The 26,751-nt window shown below is 43.7% G+C and overlaps 1 protein-coding gene and 1 long non-coding RNA gene across 4 annotated transcripts in view; both read right to left on the reverse strand.

Moving 5' to 3' along the window:
* Positions 1-26,751, reverse strand: part of SERINC5 (serine incorporator 5) — a 96,999-nt gene that overhangs the window by 68,929 nt on the left and 1,319 nt on the right. The window lies entirely within an intron of this gene.
* LOC118702645 lies at positions 21,615-22,979 on the reverse strand. Its single transcript, XR_004982798.2, has 2 exons — positions 22,251-22,979; positions 21,615-21,833 (listed from the first exon to the last, which is right to left on the reverse strand). It is a non-coding gene; the product is annotated as an uncharacterized LOC118702645 (long non-coding RNA).

Consider the following 26,751-nt stretch of genomic DNA (forward strand, 5'->3'; position numbering starts at 1 on the left):
CATTTATGGGATTAGGAAATTGTGTGAGTGCTATGTCCCAGGGGCCTATGACCTAACTTCATACACATGAGCTTATGAAGTTAAGGCTGAAGCTTGCACTTCCCTCACGATACCACACTCTTCCATTCTCACGCTTCCACCAGTGTGAGACTTTGATCATGCCTTCACAAACTTCCCATCGTTCTAACCTGATAACCAGTGTACGTGATGGGCAGGGAGAGTAGCATTATTCCCTACAGAGATGAATGTGAAACCTGGATACGTTACCATACTTTCGGAACTTATTTTAGTTCATTCTAACACAGCCCCTGCAAGGGAAGAGTAATGAAAACAAACCCTTAAGAGGGCAAAGAGAGAGTGGAGACGGATAACACTAGAAAAGGCCAAGACAGCAGCTTTGCCACCTCGATGCTGCTTTGCCCAAGGCTAAGTTGTGTGCAAGTGTTATATGCACATGTATATGTGTCATGTGCACATGCATGCGCATAAATGTACACCCAAGAAGAGCAAATAAAGCTCCAGAACTGAATCCTAGAGCCCCCGCCCTACTTCAAAGTGTCAAACTGTGCAGCAAGTCCCCCAATTTAAGAAGGAAGAAAATTATATGCTGTGCTGCCATTGAAACACCAAACAATTAAAGATGGGAGTGTCTTAGGCAGCCAGGAAGATCCTTCTACCCGTAGTCATTATAACTAATAGTAACCTACCATTTCTCAGATACTTCCTCTGTATCAAAGCACTACCTAGGGTGCTTCCAAGACATTGTTTATTTAATCTTCAAAGGGGCCCTATGATGTAAGCATCACAATCCCTATTTTACAGTCAGGGAAGCCTGATTTTCTGATTACAAAGCTCATCAGGGTTCCAAACTCTATTTTTACATTACCACATGTCCAGGAGACCTGGAATACACTGTTCTGAAACCTCCTCCTGCCTCATAGAGAAACACAAAATCAAAAGACCCCAAGCAGGCCTGTGCAGGGTAGGCCCAATGCAGTCAGAAGAGCCGGTTGGACCTGCTGCATCTTCCTCGCCTGCCCTCACTGAGCGCCACTCCGAAGGCTCGCTGTGAGGATACGGCCATGGCCTTGGGTCCAGCAGCACTCTGAAAGGCATTCTTCATTCTTCTTATGCGTTCCAGCAATGGTGGTAATAACATTTTTTTTAAACTAGAAAATATTATATTGTGTATTTTCTAGGCACTAGGTGGGTCCTAAATTCTAGGCATAGATTCATTTCCTCCTCACAACAGAATATCATTCTGTTTCCCCCCACCCCCCCACCCCCAATGAGAAAGCGGAGCTGGAGAGAAGTGAGGTAACTTTCTAAGGTTCTGAGATGTGAACTCAGTCCACTAGGTCCTAAAGCTCTCACCCAAACTTCTATGGTGCCATCTCTAAAATGGAGCGTCCATCAAGAGTTGCTGACATTCACTCCGATAAAACTGTTTTGTACAGGAAGGGATGATGTTTAAGAACTCTGGGTGGTTTTGCTCAGTGGTCAGAGTGTGGGCCTGCGGACTGCAGGGACTCAGGTTCTGTTTTTGGTCAAAGGCACATATCTCGGTTGTGGTTCAATACCTGGCCCTGGTTGGGGCGCATGTAGGAGGCATTCAATCAATATGTCTCTCATGTCGATGTTTCTATCTCTCTTTCCTTCCTCTCCCTTCCATTCTCTCTTTAAAAAAAAAAAAAAAAAAAAAAAAAAAAAAAAAAAAAAATTAATGGAAAAAATATCCTCTGGAGAGAATTTTTTTAAAAGTGTTTAGCAATTATCTTAAGCTCCAGTTACTTTGGCACTGGTAAGCAAGCACAAAACTTGTCCCTTTTTAAAATGTCCCACAATTCACATTTTCCCCACTGTTAATACTAGAATACCTCCAACTCATTCTAGACACGTAAAACTCTTCAAAATTAACGATTACAGCAAGATACAAAGCAAAAGACAGAAAACAGAAATTATTCTTAGGCTTAAAAGCAAATTTACTGGTCAACCCAGAAAATTTCCTTTCCCTCAAAATCTCACCTCAATATTTTATTATCTATATAAACACTTTTTTTTTTTGCTAATTTAACAACTTTTCAGAGAATGCATAAAACAAAATAGCTTTGCAAACGAATTTGAAGTTATCAAATAACTGAAAAATGACCAATGGAAACAAACAAGAACTTGAACTCACCTACATTAAACATTCACAATTTAAGTCAACACTAAGAAAGGATAAAAGTAAGCAAACAGAAACTTGCTCCCTAATGTAGGTAGAAACCTCTTGGCCAGTGAAGCAATGCAAAAACACAGACTTGTCCCCCCTGCCCCATATCAAAGTTATGAGATGAACATCTGTGAGGACTCAGGAGATCAGCTATGTAGATTTCCTGGCATGTAATAGATATTCTATTATACAATAGCTTGTAGTATTAAATGTTTATTCCATTCAATTCAAGGTTACTTATACTCTGCACCTCCGTCACATCTGCAAAATAAAGATACTAGTAGTTCCAACATCACAGTATAGATCATTAGGATGAAAAATATATTCAAAGCACCTAGAGCAGGGATCTTAGTTACCAATGTTGTTCCTTAGTGCCCCCAAAGGAAGCTCAGAGGACTGGTACCTGCGCCTTTTTCCTCAAAAGCAGCTATCATCTTACTTCCTCAAACTCAACGTAGCTGATGCTTGGGAAGACTTCCCTGGTGGCTAGCTCTCTTCCCACTGCTCAAGGCACTTCGGGGGAGAGGGATGGGGGGGCAAGCAACCCCAGGACTCCCTTCCTCCTGGCGGCTCAAGCTGCTCTAGAAACTTGAAACTCGACCATCCGCAGGCCCATCAGCCAAGCCTCACATCCCACCAAAAAGCTCTTCCCTTTTGTACTTCTGTTCCTTGGTTTTCTCCAAAGGGAATGTGAGGGCAGGGGAGTTTTGGAGCTACTTAAACAAGTAACAACAACCAGGCCATAGCTCCCAGTGCTGCAGCTTCACCCCCAGGTGCTGTCATAGACTCCACTGCACTGGGCAAGTCCTGCCACCTGTGAGGCGGTCACTCCTCTTCTCCCCGCCGTAGCCATGGGAAACCTCGGCACGAGGAAATGAGGTTGCCCAAGGTAACAGCTTTTTAGGGGTGAGGACAAGAACCAAATTCAGGGGATTTCAAATCAGCATGACTGCCTCACCAAATTGGGGGGAAAGGGAGAAGAGCACTTTATTTTGGAAAACCGAATCAAAGTTCATTTCCGATTAAGTTACTGCTTACTAAATGAAAAGATTAAACAAAGAACCAGCTACTGCTCCACATAGCAAGGAAGTGTCCTTTATAGTCCTGCCAACCCCATTATTTGGGAGCAGTTTAACTGATACAGGATGGCTCCAGTTTCTACTGCCAGTGTTTATATTTTGTGATTTGTATAAACAAAATCATCTCTCATGCCTCTGACAACATCTACTACCACTCTGTGTAACTTGCAATTAAATCTCTGTAAATATTTAATCTCATGATCACGCAGACATGACTCAACCATCCAAGAATGACGAAGAGTGACCAATTCCCAACATGCAGTCTCCAGGCCACTGACCGAAAGTCCCAGTATGTCTAAATCCCAGATGAATAGTTATCCAATGTATAATCAATTTAAAAAATTAATACAATTGAGAGCCCAGCAATAAGGCCTAACATTTAAGGTAATTAATGTTGGACAAGTGGGCCAAGATAATTCAAGGGAGAAAAGCAGTATTTTCAAAATAGGGTGCCACCTCGGGATATCCAAATGCAAAAGAATGGAACTGAACCCCTTCCTTACCCCATACACAAAAACTAACTCAAAATGGGTCAGACCTAAATGTGTAAATTAAAACTATGAAACTCTTAGGAGAAAACCACAGGGCTATATATATCTTCATGATCTTAGGCTAGTAAACACCAGTGGTTAGAGTGTGGGCTTGCACATTTACACCTGAAACTAACAGAAAGTAATATTGAACGTAAACTGTAAATGGGGAGAGAGAAAAAAAAAGAAGAAGAAAAAAGACAAGCAACAACAACAAAAATAAACAGATACATCAAAATTTAAAACTTCTATGCCATAATGGTATCATTTATGGCAGTGGTCGGCAAACTGCGGCTCACGAGCCACATGCGGTTCTTTGGCCCCTTGAGTGTGGCTCTTCCACAAAATACCATGGCCTGGGCCAGTCTATTTGAAGAAGTGGCATTAGAAGTTTAGGTTTAAAAAATTTGGCTCTCAAAAGAAATTTCAATCTTTGTACTGACAAATGAGTTTGCCGACCACTGCCATAAATGATACCATCAAGAAAGTGAAAAGATAACTCAGAATGAGATAAAATATATGTACCTACTTTATAAGGAGCTGGTATCTAGGATATATAAAGATTTCTTAAAATTCAATAATTTAGAAACGGACAAAAGATATGAATAGACATTTTCCCAAAGACATATGAAGGGACAATAAGCACCTGAAAGATGTTTAATGTTACTCATTAGAAAAATGAAAATCAAATCAAAATGAGATAGCACTTTTACACCCAATAGGATGGCTATAATTAAAAATAGAAGAAAAAGACAGACAATTTTAAGTGTTGGGAAGGATGTGGAGAAATTAGAACCCTCATACCCTGTTGGTGGGAACACAAGACACAGCAGCTTCTATATATATATTTTTTATTGATTTCAGAGAGGAAGGGAGAGGGGGAGAGAGAGATAGAAACATCAATGATGAGAATCATCTATCAGCTGCCTCCTGCACGCCCCCTACCGGGGATCAAGTTTGGACGTGTGCCCTTGGCCAAAATCGAACCCAGGATCCTTCAATCCACAGGCAAAAGCTCTATCCGCTGAGCCAAACTGGCTGAGGCCACAGCAGCTTCTCTGGAAAATTATTTGGCAGTTACTCCAAGGTTAAATATAGTTACCATCTGATTCAGCAATTTCACTCCCAAGAGAAATGAAAACATGTCCACATGAACACTTGTAGCAAATGTTGAGAACAGCCATTATTTAAAACTGCCAAAAAGTGGAAGCAGCTGAAACCGGTTTGGCTCAGTGGTAGAGCATTGGTCTGCGGACTGAAAGGTCCCAGGTTCGATTCTGGTCAAGGGTATGTACATTGGTTGCGGGCACATCCCCGGTAGGGGGTGTGCAAGAGGCAGCTGGTTGATGTTTCTCTCTCATCAACGTTTCTAGCTCTCTATCTCTCTCCCTTCCTCTCTGTAAAAAACCAATAAAATATATTTTTTTTTAAAAGTGGAAGCAACCCAAACAACTATTTACTGATAAACGGATGAGTAAAATACAGTATATTCATAAAAAAGGAATCAAGTACTGACACATGCTACACCACGGGTGAACTTTGAAAACATTAAAAAAAAAAAAAAAAAAGCATGAAAGAAGCTATCATAAAAGACGGCAGACTATATGGCTCCATTCCTATGTAATTTCCAGAATAGGCCAGTACATAAGATTAGTAGTTAGCTGCCAGGGCTCTGAGGAAGTTTGGGGGAGAAATGGGAATAACTGCCACAAGCCACGGAGATGACAAAAATATCCTAAAAATTAGATTACACTGATAGTGCACAACTGTGTGGATATACTAAAAACCATTGAACTGTATATTTCAAATGAATGCGCTAAAGCTGCGTTGGTGGTATAGTGATGAGCATAGCTGCCTTCAAATGAATGAGCTATATGGTATGTAAACTATATCAATAAAACTAGTTTTATAAATTTTATAAAGAATTTCTTTAATTAAAAAACAATAGTCCCGTTCAGACAAAATAAGCAAGAATCAAAAATAAAACTTCAAATGATAACTTTAAAAGTTTGAACACTTCTCTACAGAATAGTAAAAGCTTGGGCATTTCTCCAACTCCATGTTAAGAATAAAAATAAAACTATGAGGGCTTTTTTGAACACCTGTTAACTTAAACAGGAATAAAGTGTCCCCAAGGGCAAATTCCCAGCACTTAGGAGTTGAAATTGTTTCACGCATTTCTTAAGTTATTGGTCAGCTATAAAATGCTTTGTAAAGTTCACATAAAGTATTTCATGGATTTTTCAACATTCAGTTTTCTGTAAGAGACTGCAGGTTGGAATGGCTGAATCTTAGTACTAGAGCTGCCATTTCTCCGACAATTTCCTTGTCTTGTACCAAAGCAGACCCTTCGATGCCTCCATAGCCAGCTGGAGCCCTCTGACCAAGACTGGATCTTGGCACCCACTTTTATGGGTAGCATTCTCTTTTCTCTAGTTCTGTTCACCTCAGTACACTTGAGTTCAGAAAAAAATCTACATTTACCTATGTAAATTGTGGATAAAGATAAAAATAAATTACACCACATATCCCTATCAGCTACACAAATTGATAACTCAGTTCCCTATCTTACTGCAAAAATGGGTTAAATCCATTATCTCTAAACCCACTTCCTAAATATATCACACACACCACCACCATTACCACCTTCACCACCATCTCCACAAGGGTTGGGGATAATATCAAATGAAAACAGTGACAAAAAATGCAAGTATTTAATGTGTTATATTTCATATGTACAGGTTTGCTAAAGCCTACTAAAGCAAGCTTGAACATTTTAAAAGAAGCAGCCAACACATGCTCATGATAAAGTCAGATAGCACAGCAAGGTTTCAAATGAAAAGGAAATTCCCTCAACATTATCCCTTACCACCCCCCCCCCAACCTCATGTTCTTACTCCACTACATTACCACTGTTAACAGTTTCTAGTATCTTAAAAACTCTGAGATATCTAGGCATATGCAAGAATACATACAAAATGTGGTTATTCTTTTTTCAAACCTATACACAACTTCATCATACACATACTGTTCTTTAATCCTTACTAAATACTATATATTGTAATCTCTCACACACAAATTTGCACACACAAATTTTCTTCTTTCTCTTTCATGACAACTTGTATTCCATTAAATGGAAGGCTAGTAACTCATTGTAAGTCTCCACTATTAATGATCAATTAAAATGTACTGCATTTGCTGTAGCTGGTTTGGCTCAGTGGATAGAGTGTCAGCCTGCAGACTGAAGGGTCCCAGGTTTGATTCTGGTCAAGGGCACATGCCTGGGTTTCAGGCTTGATCTCCAGTAGGAGGCATGCAGGATAAATTATTCTCTCTCATTATTAATGTTTCTATCTCTCACTCCCTCTCTGAAATTAATAATATATATAGATTTTTTTTTTAATGTGCAGCACTTACTTCTAGTACAAAAAAATAGTAAAATTGCTACATCCAAGAACACAGGCATATTTAATTATGATTCAAAGATATTACCCTAAGTTAAACATTCCTCCAAATTCCCTCAGGCCAGCATGTGCCTTCTTGCAGTCCTAGAGCTCCTGGGAGATGTCCAACTGACGGCTTAGGCCTGCTTCCCAGATTGGGAAAGGGTACAGGCCAGGCTGAGGAACCTCACTGGTGCATGACTGAGGCCAGGGAGGGATGCGGGAGGTTGGTCAGCCAGGAAGGCTCCAGGGCATGTCCGGCCCATCTCGCTCAGTCCCGATCAGCCAGACGCCAGAAGCAAGCTAACCTACTGGTCAGAACGTCTGCCCCCCTGGTGGTCAGTGCACGTCATAGTGAGCAGTTGAGCAACCTTAGCATATCACTAGCATATTACACTTTGATTGGTTGAACAAACAACTGGTTGACCAGACACTTAGCATACTAAGCTTTTATTATTATTAATTAAAGATTTGTAAAATGTTTTTGTTTATTTTATTTTTTTTAGAGAGAGAGAGGAAAGGAGAGAAACATCAATGTGAGAGACAAACATCAATCAGTTGCCTCCTGCACACACACTCATTGGGAACAGAAACCGAAACCTGGGCATGTGCCCTGACCAGGAATTGAACCAGCGATCTTTGGTGTATGGGAATGACGTTCCAACAAACTGAGCCACACCAGCCAGGCACAAGATTGTTATTTTAAAAGTTCAACTCTGACCGGCCCTGTACCTATCTCCAAGGCTCCCTTTTTCTCTGACTTTCCAGTGAGCTAAAGTAACAACAGCCCTGCCGTGGCTCTCACTTCTGTCACCGTGCCTTTTTAGTAAGTTCATGCAGCCCAGTGTGGCCCATTCCGTTCCTATATAATTTCCAAAAAGCCAAAGGAGTCCCACCTATGCTCTCTCCTGCTGCTTCTTCTACCTTAAGCCCTCCCTTTATTTCACTGTCCCCAGCTTTATTAATAAACATTCTCTCAAAATCACTTGGGCATGTGTTATGAAATCTTTCCTACACAAAGTCAAGAACCCACACAACCACTGACCGGACGGCCAACAGCAGACTCACTCCTGGTCGAGCCCCGTCTGATAATGAAACCTCAAAAGAAGCTTATTCACAACTGACCGGAATTGAATCTGGGACCCCTCAGTCCGCAGACCGACGCTCTACCACTAAGCCAAACCGGTTTCGGCAGTAACACACTTTTGAGATACCGAAAATAATACCCACAAACAGTATTAACCCTCAAGAGAGCACACAATCTTGTTAACTCTCCTGTAATCCAATGCCCTCCCTGCTTCCTCCCATCTCTATCTAACCTTCCTTGTCCCCTCCTTAATTTCAAATGCATAGAAGAAGCTGCAAAACTGTTATTCTCTGAGCGTTTGAGATCTTGGTCCCCATCTCACATCAATGTTTCTCTCACTCCCTCTCCCTTCCTCTCTCTAAAATCAATAAAAGCATATCCGGAGAGGATCAAAATTTTAAATAAATAAACTTTCCTAATAATTATCTACAGATTTGAACATTTCTTACATCAACACTATGAATTTTAAAAAGCCTAAACATGCACACCAGGACTAAATAAGTTCTCTCGCTATAAAGCATGCTTTTTCCTAACCTTCCAAACATGTAACTTATCTTAAGCACAACCTCTTAACGTACTTGTGAGCAACAGTTAAACTTCATCCCAAGTGCAGCCTACATCTTCATGTTACACTTGAAAGTATGTATGTCAAGGTGGTCCTGTGGTGGAGTCATCTATCTTGCTTATTGGTGTTGTTTTCACCTCTCTAGCTATGCGCTACTAGGAGTAGGATTCAGATCATTTGGCAGGAGTGCTAAGCTGTATGAAAACATTATCAAGCCCACAGTGGTCCTTATCAGGGCAGCACCATCCCACCTCACTGGGGCCTTGTAGATTGCTGGCCATGAAGGTGGGGGCCGTGTTTTCAGAGACTGGTGAGTGTGTGATATCAGAAGGTTATCACGCATGCTAAACACCAGCTCTCCCACGACTCCCGCAGGAGAACAAACTGCCCATCCAAACACCAGCAGCACTGCCCGCCCCCACATGCCCGCACACATTCCTCCCAAATGCCACGGCTGAACAAGTTTGTAGCTTTTTCTTTATCTCTTCTAATAATAAACGTACAGAATAGATACTTTTTAAAAATACATTTTTTTATTATTGATTTCAAAGAGGAAGAGAGATAAATAGATACATCAATGTTGAGAATCATTGATAGGCTGCCTCCTGCACCCCCTCTCGCCCCACAGTGAATCAATGCTGCAACCGGGGAATGTGACCGGCAATGGAAAGCTGACCTCCTGGTTCAGAGGTTGACATTCAACCACTGAGCGTGTACACTTGTGGGACTAGAATACTAGCAGATTTTTCTTTTTTCTTTTCAGAAGCCCTGGGCTTTGATTTTTATTATTCTCAAAGTCTTACAAATGTCCGGAAGGGCAATGCTGAGTGGAAGAGAGGAGGGGACATCTCCTTAATAATCTGGGAATACCCTCAGACTCCCCGTAATGGGGGGCAAATGGAATGAAGGCATCAGCCTTCTCCAGCACGAAGCCCTGCTTTCTCTCTGCCACACCACAGCAGGAAAAAGTCGGAGACTCGGTTCTGCTGAACCTCTTGCTTCCAAGAAAACACAATCCCATGACAACCCTCATCCCGCCTCTCCCCCCATCATAAGGAAATAATTTAGCGCTTCATGCTTTTCAAAGCCTGCAGCCAGAAGCCACTGCTGGGCATAACAATTTGCATAGAGTGGCTCATTGCTTAATCAGATTTTCTAAATGGCCTAATACCTCTTACTCAGTAACCTGAAACTTTCACAAACTACTGGTACGTCACTTGGTAAGAAAGCACATTCTTTTAAAACTGCTTTCTGTTAAATCATATGATCCACAGTCAGGGCAGAACTTTCTAGGGGGACAAAAAAATGTTTTAAACAATTGCTTGAAGCTTACCAGAAGAGACAGAAGGTTTAAATTTATTTTATTACCACAAAATACAGGTTAAAATACACACAATGAGATTTCAACCAAAAAGATGAGGTTGAAAGTCTGCAGCCATGAGCTTTTTGTTGTACTGCTCTGCAAAGACAGCAGATGTCTTCAGAAAAAGCCCCAGTATCTACCCGTTCACTCTCCTGACAGTTACCGAGTCGACTAGGTCCTGGGCACTGGGGCTCCGCAAAGGCCAGGGGTGCAGGGTGCCCCCCCCCCACCCTCCCCCACCCCACCCACCCCCCGCCCCGCCCCGAGTGCTGATGAGCTGTGTGGCCTTGAAAGAGGCCCTGTCTCTGGGGGCCTGCCTCCTCCTCAAGAACAAGGCTGGCATGCTGCTCCCTGGAGAATCCCCCCAGCTCCAGGAGACGGAGTGCCTCCCAGATTCTCACACGCGCCATCTGAGAAGGGCCACCCACCCCAGGAAGGAGGTGTCACTCCCATCAGAAACCTCACAGGCAGCCGGGACACTTTCTCTGGCTCACTCCCCACCGAAGACTCCCCAAGGCGGTTTCATTTCAAACAGGCTGACCGTTATCCTTAAAAACTACATATCTGAGTGTGCTGAAAGTTCCAAGATTTGAGCTCCCAGGGGAACTTTCTCATACCCCGAGGCACAACGCCCCTCTGCCAGCACGTCTCAATTTTCAGCTTATGGTTTGGGTAGACACAACAGATCCCCAAACCAGGACCAGCAGCCTCAACCCAAGGATGGGCCTCTACGGCCCAGGAGCACAGCCTCCAGCCTCCAGCCTCCCGTGAGGCTGCCTGCCTCTTAGCTGCCTTACAGAACGACGGCAACCTCTCCAACACATGGGCAGAGATGTCATTTCAGCCTCAGGAGGCCCAGGAAAAGAGGAATTATACCAGAGCTCCCCAAAATGAAGTAGAGCTGGAGGTGCTTTTGAAGATAGGAAGTTCCTGTCCCTGGAGTTGTTGGCTTTTTATGATACGTGAAATCTGAGAGCAGTTGGGTAGCAGACACAGAAGATCCTTCCGGAGCTGGTTCCCAGGGAGATGGGGAGCAGATCCTCCCTCACAGCCAACGGGACAAGAGGTCTGCAACACCCAGGGCACTGAGCTATTCATCCTACAATTGGTTCTGCTATGCCAGTGGTGGGCAAACCGCAGCTCGCGAGCCACATGCGGCTCTTTGGCCCCTTGAGTGTGGCTCTTCCACAAAATACCACAGCCTGGGCGAGTCTATTTTGAAGAAGTGGCATTAGAAGAAGTTTAAATTTAAAAAATGTGGCTCTCAAAAGAAATTTCAATCGTTGTACTGTTGATATTTGGCCCTGTTGACTAATGAGTTTGCCAACCACCGTGCTATGCAGTGCTTGCTCGGAAAACAAAACTTTCTTCCAACGGGATTAACATTGAAGGAGTTCAGGGCATCTCACCCCAAAATACGCTGCTTTGACATGTTGATTATTTTGACTTAAAAGCGTTTGAGAAACAGCAGGTGCAAGGTCACTCTGAGCTCCTTTTTTCTTCCTGAAAGAAGGAGATACAACTCCCACATGTAAGGAGCCCTCCCAGTACCAGGGAGAAAGACATTATCAAGGACAAGAAGTTGAGACTGAGAGCATTCTACACAAACAGACCTTGTTAAAATAATCCTTATCTTCCTTTCCCACCTCCCCACATAGTTGAGTCACTTTTCCCCAACTACTTCTCGGTTTAATATATTGTAAAATCATGTTTTTTGGATCTTCCCTTCCTAATGAGGGTGGTGCCCAAGTCACATTAAACTTACAGATTAAATAAATGTGTGTGCTTTTTCTCCTGCGGATCTGTCTTTGTCAGTTTAATTTTCAAACCCAGCCAGAGGCCCCAGGAGGGTCAAGGAGAACTTTTTCCTCTCCCCACCATGTGAGGGGACAGTTCGAGCATAACAGGATGTGCACATTTGTTTGTGAGAAGCACTCTCCGAAGGCGGAAAACTGCGCCCCGCCGAACGGAGCTGCATAGGATTACGAAACGCACACACCTCCGTTCAGCCAGTGCGCTCTGTGTGAGTCACCCTGCAGCACATCTGGTGTTAAACTTTCCATCCAATTTCAGATAACTCCCCCCTGCCCCTTCCACGACTTCACAATTCACAAGCTGCAAGTCTTCCAACGCCCAGTTCGACAAGCAAATTTCAGGTCTTTTACAAGGTGAAGTGCCAACTTTTCCATGTAAAACTGTAATACCATTTTTACTGGGTTCCTTTGGTTTTTTTAATGTTATTGACAAAGTTTTTGAAAGCTGTGCCCCAACTCCATTTTCCCCACAAAGCCTGGTTTTTATTGTGTGATTTTGCACAGTAAGATTTTTAGGACACATATTCTCTCTATGCCATATTATGAGAGAGAGAGAGAGAGAGAGAGAGAGAGAGAGAGAGAGAGAGAGAGAGAGAGAGAGAGAGAGAGAGAGAGAGAGAGAGAGGGGGAGAGAGAGAGAGAGAAAGAGAGAGAGGGAGAGAGAGAGAGAGAGAGAGAGAGAGAGAGAGAGAGAGAGAGAGAGAGAGAGAGAAACATGGATCAGTTAGTTCCCCTCCTTTGGTGGACCAACCCGGGATAAAACCCACAACCTAGATATGTGCCCAGACTGGGAATCAAACCAACAACCTTTCAGTGCACAAAACAACACTCAACACTCAACCAACTGAGCTACTCTGGCTGGACTATAACAGACACTCTTAAATGTAAGTCACTGATGAGTTGAAAATTAAAAAGGTAGCAAGGCCATCAGACAAAGTCTTGAAGACAAAGAGCATTGCCGGAGACAAAAAGGATCATTTTAGAAGAGAATCAATTCATTAAGAAGACAAAACAGCCCTAACCGGTTTGGCTCAATGGACAGAGTGTAGGCCTGTGGACTAAAGGGTCCCAGGTCAAAGGAATTCCCGTCAAAGGAATGTACCTTGGTTGCAGGCACATCCCCAGTAGGGGGTGTGCAAGAGGCAGCTGATCAATGTTTCTAACTCTCTATTTCTCTCCCTTCCTCTCTGTAAAAAAAAAAAAAAAAAAAAAAAAAAAAAAAAAAAATCAATAAAATATATTTTTTTAAAAAGACAGAACAATACTAAATGTGTGTATACCTAATACAGCTTCAAAATATATTAAACAAAAATTAACATGACTAATGGGAGAAAAAGACAAGAACAATCATATTTGGAAAGTTTAACACCCTTCTCTCAATAATTGACAGAATTAGATATTACCTCACCCTCCCCCCCGCCAAAAAAAAACACGAAGATCTGAGAAACACCAGCAACCAACTGAACACTATACCCAGTAATTGTAGAATATATGGAACATTCACCAAGAAATATCACATACTGGGCCATGAAGCAACAGGCTTAAAAGGAGTTAATATATACATAATGTGTTCTCTGGTCATCACAGAAGTTAGAACTCAACAGCAAAAATACTCCTGGAAAATCTATGAGCCTTCCGATACTGGCGAATCTGGACATGAAACCACATTTCCCAGCCTCATGGCTGTGAGGGTCCTGACAATTAGCCACACGCACTCTCCTTTAATATTTGGAAGGAGAAAACAAAGATGGGCCACCCTCCTGGTGTCTGTGACAGGCATTTGCAATGGCTAGACTGGGGTGGGGTGGGGGAGTGTCCATGTTAAGCCACCAGCTGTGTGGGCGTCAGGAGGCAGTCATGGTGGCCTCAGCAGCTTTGACTTTGAGACTTCTGGATCACTGCTATGATGATGTGTTCTCAAATCCAGGAGTCTCCTGATTCTTGCTCCTCTAGTTCTTTTTAAAAATATATATTTTATTGATTTTTTTACAGAGAGGAAGGGAAAGGGATAGAGAGCTAGAAACATCGATGAGAGAGAAACATCGACCAGCTGCCTCCTGCACACCCCCTACTGGGGATGTGCCTGCAACTAAGGCACATGCCCTTGACCGGAATCAAACCCGGGACCCACAGACCGACATTCCATCCACTGAGCCAAACCAGTTTCGGCTCTCTAGCTAATTCCCAACATTAAATTCCCTTCTTAAAATAACTAGAGTGGCCTCTGTTTCCTGCATTGGAACCCTGACACCCCTGCAATGCCACTGAGTGGAGAAAATTAAATGAAACAAACACTGCTAAGAGAGTCGGCTGAAACAGAGCAGGGAAGCTATTAAAGTGGGGCCTGTGAACATCCTGGGCCTCAGTTCTCAGAGCTGCTATTAAGTGGCTGACCTGTTGCTATCGTCAGCTCAAGGCCGAGACATAAACATCCTGGAACAACTGCTGCATGGACATATACTCGACTTCCTTGCTTGTAGTTTTCACCTCTCATTTGCATATTCCAACGAACCCACCCTTTTTTTTTTTTACTTTTTTTTAAATTAAATTATCTGTGTACATTTTTTAACATTGCCCCCCCCCCCCGCATACATACCCTCCCTCCCCAGAGTTTTGTGTCCATTGGTTGTACTTATATGCATGTATACAAGTCCTTCGGTTGATCTCTTATCTCCCCCAGATCTCCCTCCCCTCCCCGCTGTAAGACGTGACAGTCTGCTTGTTGCTTTACTGTCTTTATATCTATCTTTTGGTTCAACAGTTTATAATGTTCTTTAATATCCATAAATGAGTGAGGTCATGTGGTATTTCTCTTTCATTGACTGGCTTATTTCACTCAGCATGATGTTCTCCAATTCCATCCAGGTTGCTGCAAATGATGAGAATTCCTTTTTTATGGCAGCATAGTATTCCATTGTGTAGATGTACCATTGTTTTTTGATCCAGTCATCTGCTGATGGGCACCTAGGCTGTTTCCAAATTCTAGCTATTGTACAATAGATTGTGCTGCTATGAACATAGGGGTGCATATATCCTTTCTGATTGGTGTTGCTAATTTCTTGGGATATATTCCTAGGAGTGGGATTACTGGGTCAAATGGGAGTTCCATTCTCAGTTTTTTGAGGAAACTCCATACTGTTCTCCACAGTGGTTGCACCAGTCTGCATTCCCACCAGCAGTGCACAAGGGTTCCTTTTTCTCCGCAACCTCGCCAACACTTCGTTTGATTTGTTGATGTTGGCTATTCTGACAGGTGTGAGATGGTACTGCATTGTTGTTTTGATTTGCATCTCTCAGATAGTGACTTTGAGCATGTTTTCATGTGCCTCTTGGCCTTCCTTCTGTCTTCTTTTGGATTGTCTCTTTCAACAACCACAACCTGTTCAGACCCCTCCCTAAAATCAACCCCAAGACACAAATGTCCCCCTTTAAAAAAATATATATATATAATGTATTTATTATATATATATTATATATATTATATATATTATATATATTATATATATTATATATATTATATATATTATATATATTATATATATTATATATATTATATATATATTATATATATATATTATATTTTCCAGAGAAAAAGGGAGAGGGAGTGAGAGATAGAAACATCAATGAGAGAGAAAATCATTGACCAGCTGCCTCCTGCACGCCCCCCACTGGAAACTGAGACCACAATAGGGGGCGGAGGAGGGGGTGCGGATCAAGACCACAACCCAGCTGAAACCGGTTTGGCTCAATGGATAGAGCGTCGGCTTGGGGACTGAAGGTTCCAGGTTCGATTCCGGTCAAGGGCATGTACCTTGGTTGCGGGCATTTCCCCAGTAGGGGGTGTGCAAGAGGCAGCTGATCAATGACTCTCTCTCATCGATGTTTCTAACTCTCTATCTCTCTCCCTTCCTCTCTGTACAAAATCAATAAAATATATTTTAAAAAATGAAAAAATAAAAAATAAAAAAAGACCACAACCCAGGCACATGCCCTTGACTCGAATCAAACCTGGGACCCTTCAATCTGCAGGCCAATGCTCTATCCACTGAGCCAAATCAGCTAGGGCAAACTTCCCCTTGAAGTTTCAGAAAACAAGACTGGGAACAGCAGTGAGCACCCCAACATGGGAGTGGTTCAAACACACCAGGTGTACACTTAGGAGGGGCATTGTAAAACACATCTAAGCCTCAGGTGAGGAGTTAAAAGGGATGCCCGTGAAAGTCTCTGCCTAAGGTTTCTCTGATTCCACAATCTGCCTCAACAATCGCCATATAAATAGCAAAACCTCTAGATCTCTCCAGAACTAGTTTTGCTTCTCCAGAATTTTCCAGATAAGAATAAAATCCCAGGGGATTAGATTCAACAAACTTAAACCGAAAAATGAGGGGTACGGTGGGGTTGAAGGAGGAAGGGAAAATAAAAATAAAAAAATCCAGGGGATAGAGGCTCTCTCCAGACTAAACTTTAGCAGGTTCAGGACAGCTGGCAGAAAATGAACGTCAGCTTCCTGCAATTTGGAGACAGAAGCGTCCAAGCCTCTTCTCCAAATCCCAACAAGGCCCGTCCCAAAGGTGCTCAGCCTGTACCCTGCTCCTCCTTCACTTTGACATCTGTTCAGATCCCTCCCTAAAATCAACCCCAATCCACATCCCACAGAACCCCCACGTGCTAGTTAAAGGTCTCCCCCTGTACCCTCCCTGGCCCCAGTTCCTCAGCTCCCCAATAACCCCCCCCCAACCCACAGCATTGTAGCTTCCACTCCCTGAAAGCCAAGGCTGCCCAATGCCCCCACCACCCCACCCCCTAGCCCCACCCCCAGGATTCTTGGTCTCCCTCCTGCTAACCGCTCAGTGTCACCTGACAGAGCCACGAGCTCTCCCCCAGCTCCCACTGCCCAGGCTCCTTCTCTCCAGGCAGGCTGCACTCTCACTCAATTTTCTTTTTCTTTCTTTCCAATAGGGTCTGTCTGCCTTTATATGAATAATGTCCCCATTGTGGGTCTTTCCCCTTGCATTCTACATTGGGGTTTGTTTTGTTTTGTTCTGGTTTATTTCACATCCGGTGTCCTCTGGGGTCTGTCCTGCAGTCATCAAATATACCTTTGAGAAGCTGAGAAAGGGTTAAGGACCTTCTTCCAGAGAAAGGTGTTCCCGGAATACATAAACCCAGGCACAACTGTGCACGGCAGGGCTGCATGGAACCCCTGGAGCCCAACCCCAGGCACTCGGCGCTCCCCGTGCTCCCCCATCCCCAGGCACTCGGCCCTCCCCGTGCTCCCCATCCCCAGGCACTCGGCCCTCCCCGTGCTCCCCATCCCCAGGCACTTGGTGCTCTCCGTGCTCCCCCATTCATCCCCAGGCACTCGGGGCTCCCCGTGCTCCCCATTCATTCCCAGGCACTCGGGGCTCTCCGTGCTCCCCCATTCATCCCCAGGCACTCGGGGCTCCCCGTGCTCCCCCATTCATTCCCAGGCACTCGGGGCTCCCCGTGCTCCCCCATTCATCCCCAGGCACTCGGGGCTCCCCGTGCTCCCCCATTCATTCCCAGGCACTCAGGGCTCCCCATGCTCCCCCATTCATTCCCAGGCACTCGGGGCTCTCCGTGCTCCCCCATCCCCAGGCACTCGGGGCTCCCTGTGCTCCCCCATCCCCAGGCACTCGGGGCTCCCCGTGCTCCCCCATCCCCAGGCACTCGGGGCACCCCGTGCTCCCCCATTCATTCCCAGGCACTTGGTGCTCCCCGTGCTCCCTCATCCCCAGGCACTCGGCCCTCCCCGTGCTCCCCCATCCCCAGGCACTCGGGGCTCCCCGTGCTCCCCCATTCATTCCCAGGCACTTGGTGCTCCCCATGCTCCCCCATCCCCAGGCACTCGGCCCTCCCCTTGCTCCCTCATTCATCCCCAGGCACTCAGCCCTCCCTCATTTGCTCCCAGGGCAATGTCTCCTCCCAGGGACACTCTGCTTCCTTTCCTTTCCCAGGCATAGAAGGTCCAAAGCTGAGGCACACAGACCTCAGTGGGGCCTGCCAAGAAGTCCTGCCCCGGAAGAGATTTTATACTAAGGAAATCCAGCATCAATTGGTTAGTTGCCCCGCAGCATAAAAGTCTGCCTCCTGCTGCCTTTGGATTTTATTATGCGAGGCACACGATGAATATTCATTAATAGACATGTCACTTCAGGGGTTGTTATGTGTCTTCCCCTTCCTCCCCCCAAACAGCAAAAGGAATAAGTTGACAATGACTTAGGATCCTTATGAACAATGCTACCAAACCAAAGAAAATTCATATTCTTAGAGAATGCTATTTTCATCGCTATGGTTACAAAACGCTGCCATTGTTGCTGCCATTGTTTCTGCCACGCCACCAGAGTTCAATGAGCACAGAGTCAAGAACAAAAGACTGAATTCTTCCCTCATTTGGGTGAGTCACACACAGTAAGGATCAGAACACTAGGGGACTCGGCCCCCGTAACATTACTGAGATACAATGAGAACAACAACAAAACACAGAAAATAAATCCCATAAAGATCTTGTGTAAACAGAAGTCTGATTTCCCATCTCTCCTGATTATCTCTGCACAAATCAGATTTGAGTGTGTTTTTCCCCCTTTTGTTTTGACTAGACAGTTTTCAAGGGGGTGGGGGAGAGGAAGAAGGAATGCCTTCTAATTACTGTATAGTGTAACCCTAGTTCTACTTCAAACCCACAAATAGTTTCAAAATTTATTCTGTGATAAAAACCCTCTCTACGTTTTTCTGGAACAGCTGCTTTCCTTAAACATTAGCTCAACTGTAATCTCACAAGGCAAACTACATTTGAAAAGCTAAAAGTAAAATCCTGTTTTCTTTATAATTCAAACAGATGTTTCATGTAATCAAACTAATCCAGTGTTTTAATTTCCTACACACACATTACACCGACTCTCAAATTTTGTCCTAAAACATTTTAAAATATCATTTGTACGCAAGCTAGGAGATAAGAGGATATCGCCATTAGGAATGTTTTAAAATACATTTTAACTCAGGCCACAAAGGCTTACTTTGGGCTACCTGGAAAGCCTGATCGTGAGGGACAATCAGTGGTTTAGATGTGCAACGATGATAGTGCTCTCAGCATCCAACCTCAACCCTAAATTAGAACTGACAACAGCAATATGTAATGAGAATTTACTAACAGCGCTGCTCAGGGCACTAAGAGAACACAGGATCTTTATTCATAATTACAAATTAAAATACTGAAAGTAGCTTAGTCAAAAGATAAAATGGAATTGAGTCCAGTGGCTAGTTCTGCTTATGTGATGGCTTCCTTTTTAATGCCAGGTTATCGTAAATGGCTTTGTTAGAGTAGCCAGCTAGAAAGATATGAGCTGGGGAAGGCAGTTAGGGTTAGGGAGTGGGGGCAGGCCAAAATGGAACAATGGAGGCAACAGACCCCCATGTGAGAAGATGTGGAGCCCCTCCAGAATGTCGTCTAACCAGTGGCATCACACGTGGATAAAGGAGACTTATAGCTTGAAGTTTGTCTGTTTGTTTGTTTGTGAAATAAAGGAGGGGAGGCTTACTTAGGGACACTCCAGCCTGGCACTTGGTTTGGTTTCGGCCAGCTGAGTTACTCACTCAGTCGTCTATATCTGAGTGTATTCCTTTCCTGCAATAAATTCTCACCTGCTTTTGCAGCTATTTGTTGTCTCTCGTTTGAATTCGTCCTACAAGAAGACAGGAACCAAGGATGCAGAGCACTGTCTGGAGCCAGAGGCAACCCTGACCACCACTGACACCCGGGCCAGGTGCTCTCTGAGACGCAAGCAGACGACCCATCAGTACAGCTCTCCCCACGCTGAGGCTTCTACATGAGCTTTCCATGAAAACACAGGGAAACTGAAAAGCTGCAATGGCTCAACGCTGACTCACTCCTAGAGTCACTGTCTGTGGGAAACCTACCGGTGATATTTACACAGAAACCGGAGAGCAGCAAGCCTAGGCAAGAGGTGGAAGAGGCTGCCCTCCACTCCCTGCAGGTGGTGCCTCCTCTGCCCCCCTCTCTCCGCAAAGTCACCCCACTCAGACTCGCTGCAGCCCAAAGCCGTGTGTCGGCTCCCCAGGCCAACCTATAAAGCAGCCTGAGGAAACAAATCTGAAAAAAAAAAAAGCAACCTCTTGAGAACTCTCCACCTCACTGATCTCTACGGTTCAAGGTCAGTGACAGACTCATCCCTTCCAACAACCTGAACTTGGCTAACCACACAGAGACCTCTACAAACCACTCTTTCCACCTCAGCAACCGTTCACCACCAGCCCCGTCACCGCTGTGGGAGAGCAACCGTGTGTGCATTTTACTGCATCTTGCTCGTTTTATAAAAATGAATAGAAAAATAAAAGTGCCAATGCTGGTAGCAGGCTCAGGACTCAAACTAAATATAACAAAGTGACTCAAACACCATCTAGACCAGCGTTTTTCAACCGCTGTTCCGCGGCACACTAGTGTGCCGCGAGATGTTGCCTGGTGTGCCGCAGGTGCAGACAAGACAAGAATTTTATAATTTTTCACTATTTTGTTGACTTAATATTTCATAATAAAGTAATTATAAAATACTTTCTTTGTGTTTATTTGATTCCTATTCAAGAGAATTACTTTATATATAGTCAATATAGGCACAGAGTTAAATTTTTTAACATTTTCTAATGGTGGTGTGCCTCGTGATTTTTTTCATGAAACAAGTGTGCCTTTGCCCAAAAAAGGTTGAAAAACACTGATCTATACATACTTTCTGTGTAAGGAACTATAAAGAAAAAGATCAAAGTTGAAATATATTGTTGATGATGACAAGAAAAAGGGGTGAAAGTATGCAACCACTATGCTGTATATACCTGAAACTAATGTAAAATAATATTTAATGTCAACTGTAACTGACAAAAGAGTCACCCTAATGTACACTATGGGCTTTAGGTAAGCATATATCAATATTGCTTTATCAGCTGTAACAAATGCACCACACTACAGCAGGAGGATAACAGGAAAACTGTGTGCTAGGGGGTAGGGAGAGGAGGTATATGGGGACTCAACTTCTATGCTCAATTTTTCTGTAAACCTAAAACTGCTATAAAAACAAAGTCTTAGTTTTTTTGTTTTGTTTTGTTTTGTTTTTTTTAATTAGGTATTTTCTTCATTATTTTTAGTCTTTTGGGAAATGAAACACACAAACCTATTAACACATAAGCCTGTAAACTGACTCTCACACATTAAGCTTTATATAACACCTATGGAGAAATTGGCCATGTTTGAAGGCAGAGGGACTATCGCACTGTAAGCCCAGAAAACATTAATGGTTGTAAAGGATTGCTTAGTGCATGTTGAAAACTCCTTGATCATCCCATAAAAATTCAGCAAAAACAGCAGGATTGAATATAGCATCCATAACATAATCCCAATTGTACAAAGTAAGATCATATGTATTAAATATAATTGCATTATAAAATATAAAACATGGTGCTCTCTAGATGACATGTGATTTTTTTTTCCCTACGTCCTTCACAAATACCCTAAATTGTTCAATAAAGCATCAGTCATGGAAAGAGAGAACTTTTTGTTGTGTCCACCCTGAATTCTTTCCAAGAGTGGAAGCAACACATAATATGCTGATGACCTAATATTTCCAATCACTATAAACAAAGAGCTATAGCGGGAAAGAGTTTGTAACCAAAAACCACTGGACAGGGGCTTCAAGGAGGCCCCAGTACATACTCTGAGAAGGAAAACCCCTGTTTTGTAAAAAACTGCTGTCTGGAATTTTCTGTTTTTCTTAGATGGCCTCTTCTCTTATTCTAAAAATGTTTGCTTTCTAGTCTGCTTTAGCCTGTTTGAATAATGATGAAGATAAACTTAGCTGTATGACCTTGTAGGCCAGAGACTAGATATGCCCATAATCTCAATGCCATGCCAGGTGCATTTTTTAATTGGATAGAACTGTATTGTTTTCAAGGTCAGTATCAAGATAACCAGTAAGTGCACATAGGGCTGGCACTTTAATAAAAAGGGAAGTTCTGCTTGTAGCCTCGCTTAGAATTTGAATTCACTTTCTGTAAGCCCATCGCGCGATGAATAAAGTGAGTCTCTCCAAACTCTCCTCCTGCATTGTTTGATTGTTCGGGAACTCTGTAACATGTCTAGGGGAGAGGAAACACATACATGCAATAAGTATGAAACGACTCCAGTGCTTCAGAGGACCAAGTAAGAAGTGGTGTGCACAGGTATAAGTGCAAGTTCCAAGAGAACTTTCAAAACAAAGGAAGGACCTCGCTGAGCAAATGCTTCTTGCAGTTGGCCTAGGAAGTACAGATTTGGGTGTTATAGAGAAGGAAAAGGAAAGATATTTCAGGAAGAGCCTTACTCTTGTGTGGTGTGTAATTTTTAATCTTTAAAGAATTCTCCGTGGATTCTGTGTGTGTGTGTGTGTGTGTGTGTGTGTGTGTGTGTGTCTATTTTAAGCTACATTTGAGAGGTGGACAGTTGCCTCGATGAGGAAAACCCATTCCAGCTAACATTTAACAGCGAGCCAGGCCACCCTCAAAGCCATCTCCTGCATGAGCTTCGGGTACATCGATCTTGAAAGGCCCCAGGGTCTGTTAGCCAGTGGAATCTGCGGGAACTCTTGGCACATAGCAACCCCGCCCAAACCCCTGCATGAAGAGACTAGATCAAACTTTAACGTGGCCTCTAGCAGCCTAAGGCTGCAGTCCTGGGATGACCTAGCCACCTTTTGCCTTTTGTGTTCTTGTCTGGAAAAGCTCAGAGCTGTCAAAAGAAATGAGCTGTTTGTTCTAGTCAACACGTAAGACAGGCCTCCCTTTCTTAAAGCATTTATTAAAAGGGGCTTACAACTGTGAATCCCTCCCTCGCTTAGGAGCTGGAGCTTCGGGTACATCGATCTTGAAAGGCCCTTCTGCTTTGCCACTGCCGGCCTGATCCTGGGCCCCTCACAGCTGCCGGCCTGATCCTGGGCCCCTCACAGCTGCTGGGGCTTTGTCCGTAAGGACCTCCAGATGGTCATCTGGAAGACATCCACCCTAATTAACATATTACCCTTTTATTCGTATAGATGAGAAATGGGCTTTCATTGGGGGAAATCTCAGTGATCAAGTAACATGATCCAACTGGAAATACCTTCGCCTGGGCATTCCTATTCTTACTGAACTGGCTATGAGGGCAGACTGAGTCTTCAGCCTGAGAATGGCACCACAGACTCGACCCATCCATTTGGCCCTGCTGATTGGCAGTCTCAGTCTCCCTACTAGACTGTGTCCCATCTGCCTCAGGTGAACAGGCAACTTGTGTCAGTGTACCAAGGAGAGGTCTCGGGTCAGGCTTCTGCCTGCCAGTTACGTCTGCATGTGTGGCAGAATTTGGTCTGAGACCTGCTTTCTTTAGAACTTGGAGCAGGTCATGAGAAAGAAGCTAAACTTCATCCACCCATAACTACTGGCAACACCAACATCTAACAAAACAGCCTAATCACTGTGTAAAACTGAGGTAGGTCCACTGTTAGTGACAATAAGCAAGTGATACTCATTATCATTTAAGTATACTGTAGTAAGAAAAATCAGGATAGTAGTCAAGTGCTCCAACTCTCAGGTGTACCAGTATTCAAGGCTTTGCTCCACCACTAAAAAGCAGTCAAGTTCATGTCTTTGTCTTGCTGCAAAGGGAGACATTTCCCATCCCTTAGGTGTGTTGTGAAGAATGAATGACACAATGTAGGTAAAAATAGACAGCACACTGCAGGAATGAAATAGACTTCAGCTATTGTTCTTATTACCATTACTATTTACATTTGCCTAGAGTGAACCCTGCCAAGCCTTATTCTTGAATTGCCTTGGAAGGCCTCTCTAGAATTTCTTAATTACACCTCTCACTTCCCCTCAGACGGTATGTACTGTCATTTTCTGGAGCTAGCTTCCCCCACACTGGCATCCCCCAATTAGCCCATAAGTTCCAAGAGAGCAAGCAAGGTCTCTGGTTCAACATCCAGTTCCCCGAGGCCTATCTGGGTGCTGGGTACGCAGAAGGTGCTGAGTGATCTCTCCTCTAATGTCTGCTTCCATTAGCATCCATTAACCAAAAGCCTAATCAGAACCCAAGTGTATAGCAAAGTCAGTGAAAAAATAAGATGAAAAATAAATAAGTAAATAAATAAAGCCAGGCTGGCATGGCTCAGTGGTTGAGCATCAACCTAGGAACCAGGAAGTCATGGTTCGATTCCTGCCAGGGCACATGCCCAGTTGTGGGCTTGATCCCCAGTGTGAAGCATGCAGGAGGCAGCTGATCAATGATTCTGTCTCATCATTGATGTTTCTTTTTTTTCTTTTTTTTTAATATATTTTATTGATTTTGTACAGAGAGGAAGGGAGAGAGATAGAGAGTCAGAAACATCGATGAGAGAGAGTCATCGATCAGCTGCCTCTTGCACACCCCCTACTGGGGATGTGCCCGCAACCAAGGTACATGCCCTTGACCAGAATCGAACCTGGGACCCTTCAGTCCCCAAGCCGACGCTCTATCCATTGAGCCAAACCGGTCTCGGCTCATCATTGATGTTTCTATCTCCCTCTTCCTCCCTTCCATCTCTGAAGTCAATAAAAATATGTTTTTAAATAGAATAAGGTGACCTGAAGACTAGACAGGTACAGGTGGATAATGGCCCGTAACAAACTAAGCTTTGGGGAGTTCCTTACTTGGTGCCAAACCTTGTACTAGAGACTGTTGTCACATGAAATCCTCATAACCCTAAGAAGTATTGTCACACCCATTCTACAGTTGAGGAAAACTGAGGTTAAAAGAGAAAAAGTAACAAGTGCGGTCACACCAGCCTCATTGTCCAGACTTCCCAAATCAAACCCAGACCTAAGTCCAAAGCCCAGGCTCTTTGGGTAACCCATTGTTCCTGATGGTCTTCAAAGTCCCCAAAACACCTATCTCCAAACTCAAATTTCTCACAACTTAAATATCTAACTGGTGACTTTTTAATTTTTTTTTGTGTGTGTGTGATGTTTGGGATATTTAGTTTTTTTAATGGGCATCTCAAATGTAGCAAAGCCCTGGCCAGTGTGGCTCAGTTGGTTGGAGCATCATCCCAAGGGCGGCAGGTTCGATTCCATTAAGGGTGTATCTAAGAGGCAACGGATTAATGTTTCTCTCTCTTTCCTTTCCTCTCTAAAAATCAAAACAAACAAACAAACAAACAAATAAAAATGTAGCAGAGCAAAAAAAACAACAAAACTGTAGGTTTTCCCTGCCAAATGTCCTCTTGCCTATCAGCCTCCTATTCATCTCAACAAATGACACCATCATCTACCCAATTACTCAGGCCAAAAACCGAATCTTTCATTCCCACACCCTGCACTCCCCACCACCTTGGGAAGATGGCTGAGGGCAGAGATAGTTATCTGGCTCACTGCCACACACCAGCTCCTGGCACCTCGCTGGAGCTGCCGTTTCGTGATATAAAAAGGCATATATATTTGGTCTTCATCCCCCATAGGGGAGGCCCAGCACTTGTGAATGGTAGCTGAAATGGGGGTATGGAAGGGTCCAGACCTGTGGAACTATGCCTTTAACCTGCGGAATACTAACTCCTAACTCCAGATGGTTAGTGTCAGAATTGAACTGAATTGTTGGACATCCAGTTGGTGTCCAGAAAGTTGAGTAATCGGTTGCCTGGGGTAAGTGGAGACCCTATTAATTTATTTATTCATTTATTTATGTAGGTAGGTAGGTAGATATTCATTTATCCATTCATTCATTTTTATTGGTTTTTAGAGAGGAAGGGAGAAAGAGAAAAAAGATTGATCAGTTGCTTCCCACGTGGGCCCAGAGTGAGAATGAAACCCACAACCTGAGTATGTGTCCTGATGGGGAATCAAACTGCCAACTTTTACTGTAAGGGGGAGGGGGGAGGGGGGAGGGGGAAAGGCACTCCAACCAACCCCATACAACTGATATCAGAAGTGCTGTGAATAAAAATAGTTCATAAGTGCTCAAACAAACAGCTAAGTTTCTGCTGGTCTCCGAGTTTTTTTTAAATGCAAGCTTATCAGTCACTCCATACGAATAAAGCCATAGTGTCATCACCCCTCAACCCTGGGACCCACCACAGCGATGTCGCAACAGTCTCTAAAAAGCAGAAGGTAACTTCTCCGTGATGAGCGGCCAGGATTGGGTTCTTTCCAAAGTCCTGACAGGGGGATTTTAGAAAAAAGTCATTACGTTCTGCCACAATATCAGATATACCAATAATTCTTTTACAGGACCCGCGTGAGAGCCGGCGGTAATTTTCAGAGCTCTCACTTAGCTACTTGGAGTGACAGAAAGGCTCACGGGGCTTCCAAAGAACTGGTGGAGATGCCCCAAAACATCTATAATGCAATTACTGTTAATGAAAAGTATTTCGTCAAATTGGAAAGTATCTCCAAACAACAGTTAAAGATTTGCAAAGCTTTCCTGAGAATCAGAACATTCAGAAAAGAGCTTTTTCGGGTCCACGTTAGTCTGGGAAGCATCCTCTCTCCCCTTGCCTAACCCAGGGCAAGCCCTTACACCTCCCATGTTCTCATCTCTGAAGGGCAGCTTGAATGCATGCCCAGTACAGTAGGAGATCTCAAAAATCA

Source organism: Pipistrellus kuhlii, unplaced genomic scaffold (assembly GCF_014108245.1).
Source record: "Pipistrellus kuhlii isolate mPipKuh1 unplaced genomic scaffold, mPipKuh1.p scaffold_m20_p_4, whole genome shotgun sequence".
Classification (NCBI taxonomy): domain Eukaryota; kingdom Metazoa; phylum Chordata; class Mammalia; order Chiroptera; family Vespertilionidae; genus Pipistrellus; species Pipistrellus kuhlii.